General features: G+C 33.6%; 1 non-coding gene across 1 annotated transcript; it reads right to left on the bottom strand.

The window, feature by feature from the left end:
• Positions 1 to 9,357: 9,357 nt before the first annotated feature.
• LOC150055071 (U6 spliceosomal RNA) lies at positions 9,358 to 9,461 on the bottom strand. Its single transcript, XR_016537702.1, has one exon. It is a non-coding gene; the product is annotated as a U6 spliceosomal RNA (small nuclear RNA).
• Between the last annotated feature and the right edge of the window lie 1,641 nt (positions 9,462 to 11,102).

Below are 11,102 nucleotides of genomic sequence, written 5' to 3' on the forward strand. Positions count from 1 at the left end.
ATATTCCAGAAGCAGCAGCCAGAGAGAGTAGGGACAAAGGCACCAGTGTGCCCATGGCTTTTCAGTGAGAACTAGTCCACCAAGGAGTGGAAAACCACATCCTGTTGACAGATGCTGATCACAGACACAGATGTAGGACAAATCCAAGACACCAAGGGAAAGTGTGAGTACCCCACAAAAGCCATCCTCACTCCCACTTAGACAACTTCATTTGGAAGGAAGCCCTCCCCACATCCAAAAAGATTATCATCTCTGATACTAGCATAGAGCCAGTTGAGCAGCTGGCAAGTAACATGGGCCTAAAAGGCAGTGATGGTGTCATCATTTTTCAACAGGCCCAAGGAATCAGCCTGCTGTAAAAGCAGCTTGACACTGGCACATGAACAAGAACAAGGAATAAAATGGAAGACCCAGAAATGATACTACAGACCTATAGCCACCTAATCTTTGATAAGGGAGCCAGAAATATCAGATGGAAGAAAGACTGCCTCTTCAACAAATGGTATCGGCAGATTTGGGTGTACACATGTAGAAAACTGAATTTAGATGCCTTTATATCACCCTGAACTAGAATCAATTATACCTGGATCAAAGACCTCAGAGATAAGAGGAGATAAGAGCTAATACCCTGAAAAAAATTACAGAAAGGGAAAGGGGAAATGCTGGGGCTCTTTGAGATAAGTTGAAACTTTGTAAATAAATTTCCAGAAACATAAGTCAAAGAATTTCTGGATAAATGGGAATGCGTTAAGCTGCATATCTTCTGCATTGGAAAGGACTTAGTGAACAAGATAAATAGAAAGCCCACCGATTGGTAGATTGTCACTAGCCATACAACAGACAAGTGCCTCATCTCAAAAATATACATATAGAGCTCAAAAAATTAAGCTCCCCCAAAGAAAATCCTCCAAGAATCAACCTCAATATTAATAATTGGGCTAATGAATTAAAAAGACACTTCTCTAGACAGGAAGTAAGAATGGCCAATAAACACATGAAGAAATGTTCAACATCTCTAGTAATAAAAGAAATATCAGTGAAAACATGAAGATTCCACCTCACCCCAGTTAGAATGGCTATTATCAAACAAAAACAACTACAAATAACAACAGATGCTGGTGGGGATGTGGCCAAAATGGAATGCTACCATAGTGTTGGTGGGAATGCAAACTGGTTCAGTCACTCTCTAAAGCAGGCATTTACATAAATTATCACAAACAAGACCACTTTAAAGATAAAAGCACAGGCCAGGAGTTTGGCCTAGTGGTAGCATGCTTGCTTAGCTTGCACAAAGACCCAAGTTTGATTCCTCAGTACACAGAAAAAGCTGGAAGTGGTACTGTTGCTCAAGTGGTAGAGCTCTAGCCTTGAGAAAACCCAGGTACAATGCTCAGGCCCTGAGTGGAAGCCCATGGACTGGCAAAAAAAAAAAAAATTATACAATCACAACTATGTTCAATTAAGAGGTATTTACAATATTTAAAATATGGAACCAACCCAGATGTCCCTCAGCAGATGAATGGATAAAGAAAATCTGGCATAGGTACACAAGGGAATCTATGGTTCCATCAGAAAGAGTGACATCATCTCATTCATAAGGAAATGAAAACACCTGGAACAAATTTTATTAGGTAGGCCAGGCCTAAAGAAATATAGTCTCTATTATTTTCTTCATTTGTAATAATTAGTATATATCTCTGACAGTTCTAGTAGAAGTTCCCACTAGCTCTGTAGTATATACACTTGACCATATAAAATGATGCTACTGAAATTATCTCCATAATATGGAAACAAAAGGGTTTGTGTGTGGGGGGGGGTTGTTTTCTTTTACTTTTCTTAGTACAGTGTTTGGGATTCTTTTGTCTTTCATTTTTTTCTCCTCTGCTTTATTCCCCATGGTCATTGTTTTTGAATTAAAAATCTGTTGTCTTGTATAAGTTTATCTCATTTAGGGAAGGGATTGTTGATTTAAAGGGAGAACAATGCAAAAGTCACACTCACTAGACACTATGTTGGAAATAAACTTTAGAATTTGTGGGGATGGGGGTGAGGACAGCAAAAGAAGGAGAAAACAAGGAAGCAAATAACACTTTTGGAAAATAACTGCAGGGCATAACACCTTACTTATGTAAATGGAACCCCTCTGTATATCACTTTCATGATAAAATAACATTTAGAAAAGGAATAATACAAAACTTCCTCTTTAAAGCATTTCAGATTTAAGATAATAAGTTGCAATCAGACAAAACTTCTGAGGGGTCAGTCACTAGTTTTATTTCAAAAAGATCAGATTTCAGAAGTATTATAAATCCTAAGTCATCAGTTTCCTGTCATTCAGTGTGGCTGAGCCCTTAATAAGTATCAGCTAGAAACTTAACTGATAAAATTATAGTTTATTCATCTTAACACTGGATTGGTAGCAAGGCTATTATCTAATGTCAAATAGTTGGTGATAAAATACAATTAATGGCAAGTCAAGTTTAAACTTCCCACGCAAGAACTTTGAAAAATAAAGAGTTTAGTGAAGAACTTCATGCACTCGTGTGTTCCTTCTAAAGCTTGTTGTAGACTATTTATAAATATGGCAGGATTCAGACTAAGATCTGCTTTAATTATAGCAATGCACCGAGAAGACAACTAGGCAAATGCTCAGATTTAAATGAGAGTTTTTAAGCAAAGAAGTAACATTAAAATAAAAATAGCTTTCATTTGGATGAAACAGGAGAATGTATAGAAAGTCAAACATCCAAGTAAGTGAAACAAATTGTCTTTAATATTTTCCCTTGTTATCATCCACTGGTATCTCCCCAATATTCATCATCAAAGAATATTTCAAAAGCTTCCCTTTCACTATTTCTAGAGATTACTTGAAAAGATCTTAAGGTATTACGGCACCTTGTGGTTACCACTAATCTACATAGAGAGTAAGAAGTAACTTCATATACACATCAATAATATATCGTTAGATAGACCAATATAAGGAAATAATAAGTAGCACAAGAGAAACTATAGTATTTATTTAAATGGACATAGAAGCTAATTTTGTTGAGTAGTGGAAGAGGAAACAAGGAGCTATAGATGGAAAGATGAGAGGAAAAGTCAAATAATATGAGACCCAGCCATTGGAATGCTATACGCAAGTATTAATGTGCCCAAATAATTAATTAAATAGATCAATGTTTTCTTTTAATTAATATGCTATGTAATAGAATATCAAAAATAAGTATTCTCAGCTGTGGTTGGATTCATGATGACCGTGAACTAAACTTGAAGCTTCCAAACCAGCTGTGTTGATTTTGTTGAAGTGACCCTATCAATGAGGTTCAACAAACATTAGTGTTACCATGGTCAGCCATGTGTAACTACACAATTGATCTCTGTTTTCTTGGATCATTTTCAAACAGAATAGAAAAGAATAAGGCTATTGCATTGCAAAGCTTTTCATGAATTTAGCATGATTCTGAACAGAGTTCTGAGTGAACACTAATTGGAATTGGGCTCTTCTCTGCAGAGATATTCAAAATGTGCACTTAAACAGGAACTACATCTCTGCTATTGGAAGCAAAAATTCAAAAAAAATCCATTTTTATTTGGTCACATTGGCAATATGTTTAAGTAAAACCACATAAAAAGAAGTATTTTTTCCCTCAAATTAAGGGCTCTGACTATATGCCCTAGATGGCAAAACATATTTTAAAATGAAATTTGTGCTGTTAGTATTTTCAGTAATCTACACAGGAGTTTCAATTTAACATGTCAACCTATTAATACAATTTATCTTGATCAATGTTTTCTGCAAAGCTTTATCTTTATCCATTCATATAATTTATAATATCTATAACATCTATTATATATTACATAATTTATCATATATTTATTCATCTCATGTAGTTTATTTTATATATATCTATAAATACATATATACTTCATTATAATTGGTACTTAGGGTTTTTTGTTTAAATTTTAGTTAAACCACTCAACACTCAGAAAAAAATCTTTTGTTAAATAATATAATTTCCCTCTAACAGGGAAATGAGTTTATAGAAATCTACAGACTAGGTAGAAGGAAAGTCACTGAAACTTATCTATATTATGAAGTATTCTTAATTTAGACAAAGTTTCTCCAGATGAGTCTTTAAATAGCCAAAGCCCTACAGAGGACTCCAGTAATGGAAATTCTGTCAAAGAAAGTTGACTAAAAAATTCTCTAGATAAAAATATGCTATATTTTGTTTCTGTTTATGCATGACTTATCCTTGTAATAGCTACAGGAGGGAATGAATCAATGATATTGAGGATTTTATTATGTGCTATGAATCTGCAAAGCTGAATTTTCAGTTGTAAGTTACAGGACAGTCAGTAAAGAAAAGCATATATACAGCCAATTAGTTACCACTGTTAGTAATTAAGCAGCCGCTGCATGTTTATGTTTATCAAACCAGGAAAACATGCTATTTAGTGGGTAATTTCATGGAAAATCCATGCAGTGTAATAATAGTACTATATGTATATGAACTTCTAATTGTGTGTTTTGTTTTAGGTTTAAACCATTTTTATAAAGCAGAAGTCAGTGGGTAGCCACAGCTGGTGAAAAGAGAAACCTTTTGATACTGTAGAGAGCGTGGTTCATGAACTGCTTGAGCTGACTTCAAGTGAAAAGGATTCTATCACAAATGAAGCTGCCACCCGCAACTACATTCTTGACTTAAGGTTACACTGATTGTGGCATAAACCTTGCAAGTCTTTTTTAGCCTCTTCCCCTTGCAATGTCATTTACATGAAATCTGAAGCTCTTAAAAATAAGAATTTTAGTCTCAAGAATGACAGGAGAAGGAGAAATATGTAAAATTCTTGAGTGCTAGATTTATCACTAATAATTTATTTTCCTAATATGGCAAAACACACTACCATAGTTATTTCCATTAGAAGGTTTAAAAAATGATCTATGGACTTATTGAGCTTTTATTATTTTTTTACTTCTAAGCAAGGAATATCTCAACCAAAACACAACCTTATGAGAATTTTACTGGTGCTTTAACAACTCTCTCTCTCCTCACTGATTCCTAACCATCCCCTCCACTTTTTCCCAAATTACGACAAACCATCACTTTCTGTCATATCGTTTTACCATGTGATTCCTTCTTCTGCAAGGACACATCTCTTTGCCTTTTCTTTTTTCTTTCCTGGTTCTCCAGTTTGAATTAATAGCATCACAGGTGGTAGATAATCACATAATTCCTTGAGTCACAGATTTGTCTGGCAGCTTTTTTTTTATCCCTCTTAATGTACACAGAATGTACATGCCATCACACTCATCATTCCTGTTTGAGATGGTGAATGCAAAGATAGTTTGCCCAGGATGGCCTTAAACTGTGATCTTTCTTATCATCACCTCCTAGTACAACAGAGGTGTCCCCTTGATCTTGACTCCCATTCTCAAATCATAGTTAATCCTTTGAACAGATCATCTAAGAGAGAGGACACAAAATTGGTAATGAAATGACAGAATTCAAACTGATTTAAAAAAAATACCTTCTGGCCATAAAGCAAATACAAATCAAAACCCTGAGATCCTGCCAATTATCAAGAAAACCTACAATAGGGGAAGTTGGGGAGGATATAGCCAAAATAACCCTTAATAGATTGTGCACTCTGCATACCAATGTATTGCTAACAGAAAAAACAAAATTGACAAACTACTTGAACAGATCTTAGGTGCTATTTCTGAGCTCTTTGCTCTCTACCACTCTACCACTTGATCCACAGTACCACTTTGAGCTTTGTGGTGGTTAGAATCTCACCACTTTTCCTGCCTGGATTGGCTTCAAACCTTGATCCTCAAATCTCAACCTCCTGAGTAGCTAGGATTACAGGTGTTAAGCCACTGGCACCTGAATGAACAAAAATTGAATTAAAAAAATGGAATTTTTTATGACACATGTTCTAAAACAAAGTTTTGCATTGCTTGGGCATATATTTGGATCGAAAATCAATTAATCCAATTCAGCACATCAACAGGAGCAAGGACAAGAATCACTTGATTGTCTCAATAGATGCAGAAAAGGCATGTGACAAGATCCAACACCCCTTTATGCTAAAAGCTTTGGAGAAACTAGGAATCCATGGAACATTCCTCAATATAATAAAGGCTGTGTATGACAAACCCACAGCTAGTATTAAACTTAATGGTGAAAAGCTAAAGCCATTCCCTCTCAAATCAAGAACCAGACAAGGATGCCCACTCTCTCCACTCTTCTTTAGGAGGAGTATAATATTAGAATTCCTAGCCAGTGCAATAAGGCAAGAAGCAAGCATAAAGGGGATCCAAATAGGGGAAGAGGAAGTAAAACTTTCCCTCTTTGCAGATGTCATGATCCTGTACTTAAAGAATCCTATAGACTCTACTTCCAAACTCCTTGAGCTGATTCAAAACTTTGGCAAGGTAGCAGGGTATAAAATTAACCCTCAAAAATCAACCGCCTTCCTCTATGCCAACAGTGAGAGGAACGAGGCAACAATCAGGAAAGCAACTCCTTTTGCAATAGCCTCAAAGAAAATAAAGTCCCTAGTGTAGAGTTTTACAATTTATTTTTCATTTGAGATCGAAGATTACAAGGCACAGGACCTCTTTAAGGAGTTTTGGTTTTGTACATGCAAGTGAAAATACTGCTTACTGAAATTCCATTGTTAATTTGATGATACCTGAAACTCCCAGATTACTTTTATCATAAATACGTCATTGAATCTATCCAATAATTGGTATGATGAAAGACACTTTTCTGATTAGTCTATTCAAATAAGGGCATACAAATGAGAATAATACCACAGATTAATTTTATGAGGTAGGAAAAAGAAGAAGATAATATTTTGGACATATAGCACCATGGGCTTTAAAGAACATAAGAATACTGAACATAAACAAGCAGGTCAAAAACTAGATATGTACAGAAAGTCTTGCTTAGGAGTTGCATAGAAACTGCTGTAGTCACCTAGTTCCAAAGGTGTTAAGTTATATATTTACTTTCTAAAATCATCTGGTTTTGGAATATTAAATATGTAACACTTTAAATGGTGCAGAATTTTATTGGTAAACTGAAGAAATCATTGTGTATTTATGTAACTAGAGACTAGGTCAGAGACAGTAGCAGGCTTTGCATCCTCTAATGTTAAAGCTTAGTCCTTGTCTCATAGCACTATATTTTCTAAAAAAAAATATTTAATCACACAAAATGCACTTAGATATCTCAAATAATATTCGATACAGATTTCAATAATTTTATCTTTGGCATATTTATGAGTTGAGCAAAGAGAAGCATTTACTAATGGTTTGTTGAATAAACAGTTCAATCAAGAAAATGCTTCTAGAGATGAGAACAGCTATTTGAATAGTTATATATATATATGTAGAGTAATATAAACAATAAAGGAAAACATGATAAATTAAACATAAAATTTTGATTGAAGAGATGACACTGATGAAATAAATTCACATGTTGAATCTCATTTGAATAACTACAGATGACATGAATTTATCTGAAATAAAATAAAAATTAAGTTATGTAGCTTAAATAAATTTGGTTAAAATAAAGTCCATTCAAATGTTTACCCATGTTGCAGATGTTAGAAATATTGCATATGATGTTAAGGATACAATATCAAGTTTCAGTGACTGATCTTTCCTCTGTCTAGAACCAGGGACAATTTTGAATTAATAAAAGACAAAGAAGAATTTGACATGGACTATGATAATTTGTGCTAAAATTGTAATACAGAGAACACAAAATCTTTCTTGGGATAAAGTTGAAAGGATTAGAAAATAATACATTAGATTTGATGACGCTTTATTTTGTCAATAAGCAGAAGTAACATTTGATATTTTATTTTTTCAGTTGAATTTGATAATTCCTATTATCATTATTACAAAGCACTGTATCTTACAGCACTTATATATATCTATATTTTTTTAACCAGTCCTGGGCTTGAGCTCAGGGCCTGAGCACTGTCCTTGGACTTTCTCAAGGCTAGATCTCTACCACTTGAGCCTCAGCACCACTTCCGGCTTTTTTCTATTTGTGGTACCAAGGATTCGAACCAGGGTCTTCATGCATGCTAGGCAAGCACTTTAACCACTAAGCCAAACTCCTGGCCCTACAGCAATTATATTTTTATATAATTATAAATGATGTATACTGCATAATGCCTCTTAATTTGACATAAAATGCTAAGGAGCAAATCACTGATTCAATATAAACAATGCAAATAAGAACATTTGTTAAGTCTACTGTTTTACAATCTCTATACATCCAAATCTAATTACCTCCTGGACTGTGGAATTTCTACTTCATTCTGAAGTGGAGGTGATTTATCTTAAATGTAGTGATATACTAAATGTCAAATATCATGTGTGTCAGTATCAGTGACTGACACCAAAATTTGCATGTCTTTGTTTAAGAAATGGTAGTTTAAAGGTAAAATGTGGAAAGCCTAAATCCATAACAACATTAACATTTGAACATTTGAAACTATTCAATTTGAAAACTTCACAAAAATGACATCAAGTTCTTTTAATGAGTAGGCTTGCGTTAACAATAGTGAAAATTTTGAAAAAAATTTATTATCTGTAAGTGTACAAATACATCAATGACAGCCTCTTTAATATTCTCACTCCTCTTCCACTTGCCCCTTCCTTTACTTTTCACTATTAGTAATGCAGGTATATTTCAATATTTCTCAGTGTATTCATTATTCATATGCAGAATAGCTAAGTTTTGGTTGAATTTGTATCTTTTCTCCATTTCTAGTAGCATTCACTAGATCTATAATTTTATGTTGGGCATATATATATATATATATAATTTATCAGTGTCTATGACATTTGCTTCTTTGGAGGGCCATATTCTCCCCTAATATCACCTCTCCATTCCTAATGCAAGTTACGTAGTCCCAGTTTTATATAATTTCTATCCTAGTATTTTTATTTATTTTTACTTTTTATTGTAATGTATAGAGGGTTACAGTTACATTCACCAGATAGTAGGCACATTGCTTCTCACACATTGATATCCCTTCTCATGGTTTTCCCCATTTGTCCCCCCTCCCAATCATCTTCCCCCCTTCCCTTTCCTATTTAAAATAATCAAACATGAAATACAATCAGTTCTGAAGTCAGACAATCATAGTGTTTAGGCATTTTTTCATATATTTTTTATTGTAGTTAATAGAAGAGTTACATGATATTTGCCAGATAGAAGGCGCATTAATTCACATACATTGTTACCCTTTCTCATGTCTTAGTGTTTAGGCATTTTATTCCGCTATGTACTGGAATTTTATTATTTTACTTTTTAAAATTTAACTTAACATATGGAATGCCTCATGAGTTATGATTTCATCCTTGTCCATGGGGCCATGCTGATCTTGAGCATATCGTTCCAATTTCAGTATATGCGCTGCTGAAGTGAGTATTCATGTTTTATATTTAGGTAACAAAGAGACAACATAGAAAATACTGTTATGTTTCTTAAGGAGATTAATTATGAGTGTTTTTTGTTCTTAATGTACTAGGTTTTTTTCACTTTTCTTTTGTTGCCCTTTGGTTAATATCATATTGTTGCAGTATCTGACTTTGTTACCTGGTATATTGCACATATGTTTATTTGTTTATTTGAAATAGGAAAGGGAAGGGGGGAAGATTAGGGGAGGGGTGGGGGAGGCAAATGGGGACAAAGACATGAGAAGGGGTATCAATGTGTGAGAAGTACTACACATTCTATCTGGCGAATATAACTGTAACTCCTCTACACATTAAAATAAAGAAAACCAAGAAAAAAAAAGAAAAATGTTCAAAATAACCACTGGAGTATGCCACACATATGCCATGCTGATTTATTATTTATTTCTATCTGTCAACTTTGTGTTGGGTAGTTTTATTTTGTATGGGCTTAGAGATATCATGAGGCTTATTATTTAAAAACTATCTACAATTTTTTTTTCAGTGTCCCAGTGGTCATGAACGATGGTTTGCTCCATCTCTATTTGCTTGGATATTTTTGAGAGTTTTTTTTTTGCTGTTGAATTTGTTTTATCCCACTAGGTGCTGATATATAATATACTTTGGAGCAAGTTCTATTGGCTGCTGAGAAGAATATTCAGCTGTTGAATTAAATCTATTATCAAGATTTATTTCTGAGTTTCCTAGTTGATTCTATTGCTTAGATGATGTATATATTGGGAAGCGTAGTATATTGAAGTCTCCTGCTATTGTTGTGCTGTTGTCTATCAATTCTCTTAAACTCAACAGTGTTTGATGAACTTGTATCCACCAATATTTGATGCATTTGGTATAATTTTCTCTTGATGGATTGTTCCTTCAGTTAATATAAGGTGACCCTCCATAATTCTGACTGATTTTAGTTGGAGTCTGTTATATTATATGTAAGTATAGCCTATTATGTTTGCTGTTGGAGTCTATTTGTTTGGGAGAATTTGTTTTTCCTTTAAAACATTTCCCTAGGACATGTATTTCCTCATTCTCAAATTGGTAGGGTTAGCGTCAGTATGTATACATTTATTAACAGTGAGTTCATATTTGATTGGGTATTATAGTATTTCAAATTATTTAAAATGGATTTGTTATACATTTTTATTAGCCCAATTTTAGATGCTATGTTTACCTCATCCTATCACCAGGACAATTACCATAATCTTAGTGAAATGAATAGTTGAATTTATATCACTACTGCATATAAAGATTTCAAAGAAGAATATGAACAAAATTCTGTTGCTTATGATTTCAATCAAAAGCATTCTGAAATACAAAACATCTAATGTAATAACTGTAAGTAAATTGCTCTGAAATTTTGTAAATTTATGATAGGATATGATGTTTATATCTATACTGTGTATAAAAATTATAGTTCATTATAAGGATTAGGTACATTCTATAAAGAAGAAAGCATAGCATCTTTGAGTATATGAAACAGAACTAATTCTGGATGGCAACATAGTTTGAATGTATCATACAATCATATGTTAATTCTAATATTGTTGTTTGTTTAATAAACAAAGAAAAATAAGAATTTCACTAATCAATTTTCAACCTA

This window comes from Megascapheus bottae, chromosome 14 (assembly GCF_031878675.1).
Source record: "Megascapheus bottae isolate mThoBot1 chromosome 14, mThoBot2.hap1, whole genome shotgun sequence".
Taxonomy (NCBI): Eukaryota; Metazoa; Chordata; class Mammalia; order Rodentia; family Geomyidae; genus Megascapheus; species Megascapheus bottae.